Source organism: Lissotriton vulgaris, chromosome 7 (assembly GCF_964263255.1).
Source record: "Lissotriton vulgaris chromosome 7, aLisVul1.2, whole genome shotgun sequence".
NCBI classification, from domain to species: Eukaryota; Metazoa; Chordata; class Amphibia; order Caudata; family Salamandridae; genus Lissotriton; species Lissotriton vulgaris.
The window spans coordinates 1,583,686,883-1,583,699,043 of NC_141695.1; positions in this window are offsets into that span (position 1 = coordinate 1,583,686,883).

Sequence of the window (12,161 nt, forward strand, 5' to 3'; positions counted from 1 at the left end):
AAGTGAGTATAAACTTAGGGCCTCATTTATGAGGACCCTTGCGCCATCGGAACTTGGCGCAGAAGCCTGCATGATATTTATCAGGCAGCACTAAGCCACTTTTTTTGGCATACTGCTGCCTGATAAATATCAGTCTCTTTAATGCAGTGTTCTGCATTGAAGGGGCGTGCAATGTTTGTTGCTGGGGGCATTTCTAGTAACATCCATGGCATTTTGACACTTCCCCAGATTTACCGTAAATCGTAAATCTAAGGCAGTGCCAAAAGCTTACGCCTCCCCAGGGGAGGCGTAAGGGAGGCGCAACAGGGAGAAATATATTTATTTCTCCTCTTTTTTCCTTTTTCTATGTGTGCTGCATTCTGCAGCACACATAGAAAGAGGAAAAGCCTCGTGTGATTATTTTTGTACAGAGAGGTTTCCCTTCCTTTACAAAAAAAATCATCCCCGCAAGGCCGGCACCCTTGCACCATTGTGCAAAGGTGCCTGCGCGGGTCGCAGGCAGCCCATTGTGCGCCGGCGCAGGGGAAAAGGACAGGAATGCACCGTATCCTATAGATTTGGCTCATTCCTACCCTTTTCTGTTGCTTAGGGAAGCGCAGCAGGAAGGCCTGTTGCGCTTCCCTACGGCAAAACATCATAAATGAGGGCCTTAGCTTATTTTTGTAAGCAGCACAAGATAGAAAAGGCCCTTTCTGTTTCTTAAACCATAGAATACCCTTTTATACTGTGTATACCAGTCTTTCCTGTTTCAGCAAGCAGCAGAATGGTAATTTGTTCTCCACCATTTAGTCCTGATTAAAATGGTTAACATAGTTCTATGCTGTGACAGGAAGCCTCTGTGGCTGAACATACACGTTACAAAAACACTTTAATCTAAACTGGCTTTACGTGTACTTTGCTTCAGCTAATAAAACACTATGCCTGAAAACTGATTAAATATTAAATCTGCCAACATTTAGCTTAAAAAACCTGTTAAAAAAACAGGGAAAGACCATCTCAAGGCTCCGGGACATAGACACGATCAGAGTTATTTGTGACGCTGAGGGCCCCGCAAAATCACATGAAGCCACTCAATGCCAACCATACCTGAATGCCGGCATGGGGAGATATGCTCTTCAAAATGTCTTGAAGACCAGGCTGCTAACCCTACCAATAAAGGACTATAGGGCTCATTGGTCATCAATACCAACTGGAAATACAGGATGTCGAGTGTGTCAATACCACACAGAATCAGAAGAGCATATCATCTGTTGTTGCCCAGCGGTGGTAAGCCCGAGGCCCAAATACTTAAGGGCAATATTTAATCTTAATAAAGTAAGAACATGCAATGAGGCCTTAACGCACATTTATACCACAACAGTGCCAATGAAATTGGCACGTGCCGGAAAGTTCTTTGCCACTGTTGGACAGATCTTATGTCAAACGCAAAGTCCAGAAAAATAACACCTTAACTACAATCCATACGTCGATGAGCATCTATAGTATCAATAGTGATGCCTCACTAATTCCTATGGTCATGAACATTGCCACCTTAATTGAACAGACAAATAAACAAAGTATTTCATGGCCACCGGTGAATCGGTATCAAGCTTGATAAGCTAAGATGATCTGGCATAAGGGCACCGACTGTCTAATCCGATGCATATGTATATGTTTTTTTAACTTTCTCTTTTTCTTTTAAATCTCTTTGCACTTTAAATGTTTTTCTTAAAACGTTTATCTTTTATCAATCCACTGTTTTTTACCATGATCGTAATATGCTTCGCTTTGGAAAATGATTTTAGGTAATCATACAATAAAGTATTCATTCATTCTTTGCGTGCATTCACAATCTTATGGTCGAGGACAGCTATTCTCCTCGGGCCAGTTTAATATTTGTAGTCTGTCCACTATACTAAAAAGCTTGTTATGTCAAGGACAGAGATTTTGATGTCATGGTATGGATATTTAGGCAATGCAGGGAAAGTGTTTTGAGTTTAGCTATCCTTGTGTCAACTTAGCTGTGCAGTCTGAAACATCTTGCATACCTTTATCCATGATCTGCACTCCTTCATGCACATATCTGTGCATCAATGACAGGGGCTTGAAGTCTGATGCATACGTGGGAGATGGGGATTATAGAACAATGGTGGGGCACACTTCTTGACTGACGAGTTAACAGACAGACACAGAGACAGAAAGGTGCTTGGAGATTCTACACAGAGGTTAAAGCTGTACATTGTACTTTAGTATTGACAGGTGTCTTTTTGATACTAATATCTCAAGGAGCTTGCCACAGAACGATAAAATGATTCTGATCTGTGATGCCTAATTTTCCTATTAACTCTGAAGAATAGTAAAGTGCGAGGAGACTGTTGTATTATTTACAGAAGCAGAGCAAGATGAACAATAATGAAGGACGTGCATTTTGGACTACGGCTAAGGTTGAACCTTGAAGCAGGTTCCTATGCATACAGGGTATAAATCGAGCACAAAAGGCCTTTTAACAGAATATACTGTAGACTAGTAGTCGTGGCTTTCCTTGTCCCACTGTGCAAGCACTTCACTTGGTGGAGCCTGTAAAAAAAACGATGAATTAACGCTATCCATTTACAATGCATTTGAGCAAGAGTGGACAAAGAGGACCTCCAAAGAACATCGAAATGTAGGGTCTGTAGCTTTGACCACAAAGGCTACAGGTCGATCATTATTATATTGTTGTCCAGTCTTTATACACTCGTCACACTTTATATTTATTGTTTATATTTTTATTGCTTACCGGAAAGACTCAATGATCTTTTGTTAATGATGAATTTATAACGCATAGCACTGAGTCTTTCATATATTTGTCCTAAAATGTAATTATGCATTTTTTTGAATGTATTTATATTTTTCAATTGAGTGTAAGTAGCTTTTGGGAAAGCGGAGTGTTGTCTTTACTAACCCCGGGCGGAGCTTGCGGAGTGTAGCTACGCGGAATTCCATGGAGTTGGGGAGAAACTCCGTGGAACTCTGCTCCGCTCAGCCACCCACCTCCACCCCGCATAAATTAGAATAGCGTACAACATAATTTAAAAATAATAAAAGTAACTTACCCTATTGCGGTACCCTGGCCTGCCCTCCTCCTCCGCGCATACATCTTGCACAAACTACACATGCGCGGGTGCGCAAATGGCAATTTCTTTGTGCATTTATTTGTGCAGGGCAAAGAAAGCATAAACATGTTAATGAGGGGGGCAGTTGCATCTGATAATAGTCTGCTCTTTAATGGTATTGCTTAAAACATCAACAGGTCCCTTTTTATCTAGCATATTCTGACCTCCTGACCTCCTGACCTTCTGACCTTTTCCTGGTTTTTTAACAGCAAAATCCTCCTGCTTATTCCTTGCTGTTTTTCTTTAACTCAGGGATGACTTTAAGATGGCAGGCAACCTTCGTTTAAATTTCTTCGCTCATGTTTCAGAGAATTGTGGTCTTTTTTTCAATAATATGCAAGTCGCCTATCCAGTGCTACAATGGATTATTTATTTAAAGTATGGTAGCTGTCTACAGTACAGGTGTTGAACTTAGGTCGAGCAACGTTCAATCCATGCCAATTCTTCAGGATCCCCGCCCAATGTACATTTGAATACAATTACTTTAAATAGAACTTACAAATTAATTGTATGTATTAAAATGTTGCAAACATCTTACCATGCCGTGTCTATTTGGACACCACTCACAATTTCACTTCTTGGAAATCACCCCTTTAGCAGAGGACTACAGCAGGTGTAGGAATTGACACTATGGGGCCGATTATGATCGCGGACGGACTTGCGTCCGTCCGCGATCATTGAGGAGGAGGGGACGTCCGCATGGGCTGCGGAGTCCCCTCCTGTGCGATTAGGATGTGACCGCCACCCTGGCGGTCACATCCTCTATTTTTAACATTGCGGCGGGTGTGGCTTCAAGCTGCACCCGCGGCAATGTTAAAAATGCACGCATTGCATTTGCATGCAGAAAGAGGCAGGCACCGCGCGGTGCCTGCCGCTTTCTGCATACAAATGCAGGGGGGTACCTAGGTACCCCCCATGTGCACCCCCCACCCCCCCTTCACCTCGGGGGCCTGCAACGGGCCCCCGCAGTGAAGTTACACATGCTTTTCCACGGCGGAAAAGCCGCCGCGGAAAAGCATGTTTGCTGCCACATACTAATCTGGCGGACGGTGTCTGAGAGACACCGTCACCAGATTAGTGCTTTTCCTCCGCGGTTGTAAGCCAACCGCAGAGGAAAAGCTGCGGACGGAAACCAGGACCCACCAGCCATCCTAATGTGGCGGTGGGTCTTTGGTCAGTCTGCTGCGGTTTTTCCGCATCCTCTGGGCCGGCGGTGGCTTCCGCCGGCCCCGAGGATGCGGAAAAACCGCAATCATAATGAGCCCCTTAATATTATGAATATACAGTGATATATCTCTAGAACACATACCTTTATTAAGGTAGGGATCCGAGTTTCATTCTATTGTTTTTTTTTACATTTTCGACTGTATTTATCCATGTTTATTTTGTGTTCAAAAAAGTAAGTTTGAGCTAGTAAATTTCGGCACTTACCTTACTAACAAAACTTATAATCGGACTTGGATGCCTTTGACTTTTACTGCCATGTAAGTAATACAAACATGTTCTCCTGAAAACATTAGCAATGCTACACACGCACCTATTGATAAGTACACTTTCTGGAGCTCCATTAGTGAAAAGTGACCTGCCCCCTCACCCCACCCCTTTTTTAGGTCGAGCCTGGGCAGCGCATCCGCTGCTGCGAGGCATGCAGTAGGGGAGTTTGGCTCTGAAGCCCTGCTAGGGCCGGATTGGCTACCAGGTGTTTTGGAATGCTGCCGAGCTGGGGGCTGATGTCACTGCAGTGGGGGCTAATTTTGTTGATGAAGACCTGCTTGTGCTTCGAAATAAACAAAGCAAAACAAATTTCGTTCAGCACACGCAGGTCCCCATCAACGAAATCAGCCCCCAGCTCGGCAGCATGCCAAAACGCCAGGTAGCCAGTCCAGCCCTGAGCCCCGTACACTCTCTGGACATATTTTCAATAACTTGTGTCATTGTCCTTCGTAAACACTGGCTTCCGAGTCGTTATTAGACTTCTTAGTCCCTCCTTGGTACCACCTTGTCTGTTTTTGTTACCTCCCATAACGACTGGACCTTTTACTGGAGTTGTTATATAGACTGCTATATAAGTTAGTGAGCACTATTTTATTTAATGCTCTTCCCCTATTCCATCCACGACATCGTAGCACCCATGCTTTTATTTTAATGGTAATGTTTTTATACATATTACAGTGCTGTCCGCATTAACTATAGCGGGAGCGCTTATTTAATTATTTGATATACTGCGAGGTCCACTTTCACTTTAGCCACAGCGCTTCTTTAATTATTAAATTATCAGCACAGCCGCTTTCCCTTTAGCAGTCGTGCTACAGAAACTTTTGAAATGAATTTTTTTTATTCACTTTGGGCGCAAGCACCTTATGTGCTTTCACTTTAATGTTTGCCCCACCCCTTTTTTAGGTGCTGCTCACTGTAACCTGAATATGTGAGCAGTGTCTAAAAAAAGTGGCGCAGCTAACATTAAAGTGCTAACGCATTTGCAAGAGTTTGAGCTCTTGGCATCAAAAGTAACAATGCCTTTTATATATGTGTTGCTTTTAAAAACACATAAATAAAAGGCAATGTCATTTACAATGCCAATAGCTCAAACACTTGCAAATACGAGACCTATTGCATTGAAAATGCTTGTTTCTCTAGTATTGATATAGATATTAACCAGGAACAGTGTGATTGTGAACTGCTGATCTCATTCATCCAGCTCCAGTGCCAATATCCAAGGTTTGTTTATCTCTAGCATCGTGATCTTTGCAGTAAGTTTGGAGTTCACATAAGTCATTAGCCCCCATTTTGCTCTTGCATAGGTGCTACTTTTGTATGACAAAAGAACTCGATTACTGGGATGATTTATTGCACCCATGTGTCCTGTACTGCAATTATATCAAACTTATTAAAGTATTAAAGTATCTTCAATTTTCGGGGCAAGATCTCCCAGATTCCAAGCACAGATACTCAACATGCCATGCTCTATTGCGTGATGCCCCCTTTGTTTCTCATTTCACTCTTTGTGGTATCCCACCTATACAACTGATGCCAGCCAATTCCACGTATCCCGTTCACCCAATTTGGTTACTATTCTTGACCCTGTGCTTTCCCTAGATGGGCTTTTGTTGTTTGTGACATCAGCCTGGAGACTCTTGTGGATGATGAGCAATCTGTTGATCCTTTCAAGATTGATGGTACCTGTTGCGTCCAGCCCATTTTTTGTCTCGGGAGGGTTGAGATATAAATTCTACTCTCTTTTGCAGGTTAATGTGGTACTAGAAGCAAGGGGGCATCGCAGCCCTCCTGGGAGTGAACTAATATTATACCCCAACTTTTTAGTAGCTCATTGCAAGCCATGAATTTACCTTGGAACTGTGGCTAATTAAAGGTTACCAGTGTGGGTTCTGATACTTGTTTGCTTTGGGGCACTAATAATTTAATGGAAAAAAATGACCTGTGATTCTGCTTCTGCTAGACCCTACAGTCCCTTAATTAACTTTAGACCAGTTGTTCAATTTAAAATGTTGTGGGTTGCTCAAGATTTATATTCAGGGATCCACATCTTGAACCCGGGTATTCTGCAGCAGTATTAACATTCTCTGTGATCTTTCCTGGTGAGCATATGATCTCTTCTTGGGTATCATCTACTTTGGCGTATGATGGCATTGAATGCTTCACCAGGCTCTCCTCTGGCTGGCTTCTGCATTGACTGCAGACCAACCTAGCACCAGGATGGGATTCTATGCTCTTTTCCCTTGGAGTCCTTACATTGTTATCCACTTGGGCACAGGCGGTGTTGCCTGGTATACTGCCTTCTTGACAAGGGGTTCATGCTGTCCCGTTGCTATCCTCACATCTGCGTGAGTCAGCGATATGAACTTTTCCTCTCAGGGCTGCCCTGGGTCTGCATGCGCTGGAACATGGCCCTGTTGCCGCAAGCATTCCAAACGCTTGCTTCCATATTACATCTTCCGGGAGCACGGGCACCATAAGGTATAGAGCACTATGCTTTTATCCATTTTAGTCCCCAGTACACATTATTTTTTGTGGGCCTCACAACCTACCAGGGGCATTACTGCTTTGATTAAGTTTCATGTTAGGTAAAGTGGTATCAGCCTCTTGCTCCTTGATGTCAGTGACTGAACCAGGGATACCATTAGCCTTATTCACAGTATCATGCTGGCCCTCTTCATCTATAGCCCGCCGTGAGATCAGTCCCTTTCCCTTATGCTCTCCAGACTCATTCAATCAATCAATCAAGAACTTTATTTCGATCACCTAAGATCATCAAAGTACATCACATAACAAGACTCATTATGCTCGCCTTCAGTTTTGACTTGCATTACATCTGTCAGTGTAAAGCCAGAAACAATGTCCTCATTGCCAGGTCCACTAGAAGCTAGCCCTATGATGATTCTCGCAGGTTATATTTGTTTTTTATCTTCCTTGCACACTTTCTTTCCTGCTTCGTGATGCAGAAAGGTATTAGGTATTTGGCCACTGGGTCTTGTCTGGTCTCCTGGTCTCTTATGTCCATGAGCTCGGTATCCTCTTGCATATTTATGATGGCTTGGGTGACCCTATTCATTTTCTCATAATTGGCCGGGGTAATCAATGCCAGATTTTGATCTGTCACAGGTATATGTCCTTCCAAATGCTAGGTGCTTTCCTTATGTCATAAAGTTGCTTTTGACTGGCTTTTGTTGAATTTGATACATTCTTTATTTCCACTTCCATTTCCTCCAAAAGAACAGGTACATGCCACTGTTTATTAATTCATTCCTTCCATGAGCACATTCTAAAATCATCATCTTTCCTCGATTGAACTCTTTTGATCAATCAAATTAGATTCTCAAACTTGTCAATGCCTGAGAGAAAGACTGCAAGCATGTTTAACAGGTCTACTAGTATGTCCATCTTATTGGCATCGTCATTCAGGGCTTCCATGGTGGGTCTTGTGTTTAGTAGACCCCCTAAAAAGTCTTTGTAGTTTTTGTAGAATCTATGGTATTTTTTATACTCTTTGTGCTCTTTGGGCCAGATGTATCAAGAATTATTTTTGCGATTCTTAAATAGCTAATTTTACAGATTCGCTATTTAAGAATCGCAAAATGCAATGTAAGTAGGATTTGCAAAGAAACTTGCGAAACCTACATATTCCTTAGTAGCAAATCGCAAATTGTGATTGTCTATTAAGGAGTACCTTCCTATTGATTTCTATGGGCCTAGAGGCCCATAGGAATGCATAGGATTGCATTTGCAATTTGCGAGTACCAAATAGGTGCTCGCAAATTGCGCATGTAATTTGAAGAGTGCAAGGGTGCCAAAAGGACACCCTGTTGCACCCCTGAAATATGCATATGTGCACATGTGGTGCACATACATGCCCTAAGGGCATGTATGGGAATGTATTTGTGCCACATGCCACTTAGAAAAATGCTCAAAAGTGCTTTTTTAAAGGGATTCGCAAATTACCACCACTTGAAGTTGGTGGTAATTTGCGATTCCTTATAGGCAGGTCGCAAATGTTATCTGTTACCAGCATTGCATTTAAAGAATCACAAATTGCGATTCCGTAAATGCAGTCACAACATAGGTAATCGCTAAAATTGTGATTACCTATTTTGCGATTGCTTTTTGGGATTATACATCCCAAAAGTATTTTTCCCGTTCGCAAACGGGCAGATTCTGTGAATTGGCCAGTTTGCGAACGTAAAAATGCATGATACATCTGGCCCTATGTGCCCTCGGCACCTACGCCCGCGGGACTCAGGCGATCCACACATGAAACACCTGACGGGTCACATTCATCTAATTTGCTTAAAAGGAGCACACACCCCTTTACCGTGGAGGGCTCATACTGTCTCACTGGTATCTCTCTCACAGGAGCATTCAATTGTACATGGGGTGTTCTGATTTCTTCTCTGAAAATTGACATTGGTTTAAAAATGAAATTAAAATGTATTTGAGAACCTCCTTTATCTGTTTTTTTTCTGAAACAACTTTGGGGATAACATTTGAGATGGTAACCTCCGATCTTGTTTGCTGTTCCATGCAAAGTACTTGTGCCAAATGTGGTTGATGGTATTGGTGTTGAAAATGATACCGAGGTTATCGTTGTAACAGGGGTTTTCCCTTGTGTGATACTAATCTCCGGAGACAGAGGTGAAAGTGGTTGGGTGATGGAGATATACCCTGCTCTGGCTTGATTCTGTAAAACTGCCCAATATGTGGCCAGACTCGTGATCAGGGATGTGAGATGATCATCGCTCTTCCTCCTCATTTAGGGGCCACAAAATTTCAGATTTGTATGGACTGTCTCTGGTTTCCCTGGTTCTGTATGGGTTGTGGGACATATAGATGAGATTCTTCGCTCATCTTACCCCAGGCATTCCTACCGTGTTTTTTTGCCCTCTGATGGTGAACCAGCCTCAGCAGGTGTCTTAGCTGACAATTTTCTTTTCATTCTTTTCACATTTTTTATTCTTGGCTTCTCAAGTGAGGCAGCTTTCCACTTCTTTTTGCTTTGGCCGGTTTGTACACGGGTCCTGGTCTTTCCTGACCTCATAACAGCCAATAACAGGCCACGTAGCACCACCTGCCTGTTGCCTGCCACATATTTGACTCTTATCTTTCATCTTTGTGGCACTTGCAGGGTGCTTTCATGGAGTGGAGTTGTAAAGCTATGGAGCTGTCTCCCAGTAGCAAAATCCTGCGGGATCTGATACAACACACCCCCTTCATCTTATTTGTCTCTATCCCGTCCTGGACACACTTTCATCTTTGCTTCACTTCTTGTCCAGGTAGCAAGGTGGGGAGGCTGGAGCTCAATGCACAACAGAAACAAGTGGTACTGATCCTAAAGCAGGCCACCTCCGCGGTAATCTGGGCTCAACCTACCCGGAGCTCTCCCTCACACCCCTCACAGTCATGCTCCTCGCTAGTATGCCACTCTGCGTGAATCAGAGCAGCTGGGAAGCATGGACTCAGGCCCAGAGCTAAGCCAATGCCCAAGCAGACACTCTCTCATCTGCGTGCTTCCTTAGGCCTCCAGCGGTCTCTTTCCCTTGGCTCCCCTAATTAGCGTCCCTCTGCACGGTATACAGTCAAAATATCGAGTTAAAAATATAGAATTCAAAATATAAAATGGACAAAATATCGAATGGACAGAATATAAAAAACAAAAATATTGAATGGACAGAATATAGACAACAAAAATATCGAATTTCAGGTAAGTAAGTTAATATCTATTTTTTAATAATATCCAATTTTTTAAAGTGTTTTTTATGTTAGTATATGTGTGAAAAGTGTATATTTATTTTATAATTTATTTTTATTTATTATTTTATGGTATTTAATTTTTGCGTAATATAATTCTGTAGCGGATTGTGGGTTTATAGGGGAAAAGGGTGGGAAGTAATTTCATTATAATTAATTTCAAATGTTAATTTATTTATTGGTATTTATTTTGAATTAACTGTTATTTAATTTTTAATTGGTAATTAATTAAAATATAATTGGTAATTAATTTGTATTAATTGATTAATTGATAATTATGTTAATTGTATTAATTTATTTTCTGTAGTGGGTTGTGGGTTTATAGGGGAATGAGGTGGGAAGTAATTTAATTCTAATTAATTTAATATTTCAATGCATTTATTGTTGAATTAATTGGTATTTACATTTTTAATTGGTAATTAATTAAAATATAATTGGTAATTAATTTTTATTAATTGAATAATTGATAATTATGTCAACTTTATTAATTTATTTTCTGTAACGGGTTGTGGGTTTATAGGGGACTAGGGAGGGAAGTAATTTAATTCTAGTTATTTCAATGTTTTAATTTATTTATTGGTATTTATCTTGAATTAATTGGTAATTATTTTTTATTTGGTAATTAATTAAAATATAATTGGTAATTAATGTATATCAATTGATTAATTGATAATTATGTTAATTTTATTAATTTATTTTCAGTTGCGTGTTGTGGGTTTATAGGGGAATAGGGTGGGAAGTAATTTAATTACAGGGGACGATAGCCTCTGTTGTCTTGATAAAACTGGGACCGGAATGAGGTGCGGCTGACAGATTGTCCCCTTCTGTCAGCCCTTCCAAAAAGTGATCGAGTTCCAAAGACTCTACGCATATTTGACTGTGCCCTACTAAAGGCATTAAAGGTGGTGACATACTTCCCGAGTGTTTTAACAAGTTGTCTCCGAATAAGAGCCCTTTGGTGTTGGACATATCTTCACTAGCTGAGAGATCAGCTAGTTTCGGGTTCATCATTAGGAGAACAGCCTTTCTACGTTCGGTGATTAAATTCGCGTTAGCATTGCCAATAAGGCAAATAGCACGTTGCGACCATCCTCGAAGCACTTCGATGTCTATAGGTGAGTCATTAGCTTTAGCTTCCTCCGTCATATCCAGAATTTTAGAAAGTGGTCCCATTACATCAAGTAGTTTATCTTGAGCTTGTTTAAGACATCTTTTGATTCCTTTTCTAGGGTCCCTTCCAGATGTGAACAGGATGGTGATTAGGTCACGATCAAGGTTAGGTGTATTACAAATCTTGTCCTCCGAAGAGGGACGAGGGCATTCATTCCTTAAAAGATTACGGGTATTGATATCAAGGGGTTTTCTAACCCATTGTGATAGATATTTACCAACATGATCCATAGGCCACCATTCAGTGCTACGAGGATGACGGATTGTAGTGGGATTAAACATTTCCCCACTAAATGGGTCTTTGACTGAGGTAGAAGTAGAAGGTTTTTCTAAATCTTCGTCAATATCTTCAAAAGAGTCTTGAGGATCAAAGATAAATTCGTCGAAGTCATCATAGTATTATTATTATTATTAATCAGGTTTTGTAAAGCGCAAACAACCCGGAGGCCTCGTAGCGCTGTGTATAGTCAGACTATTGTAAAGGAAAGAAAGTTAAATGAACAGATACGTTTTCAAATCCTTTTAGAATTTTAGAAGGCTGGGTTCACTCCGAAGGGGAGTGGGCAGAGAGTTCCATGCCTTTGCGGCATTCCAAGA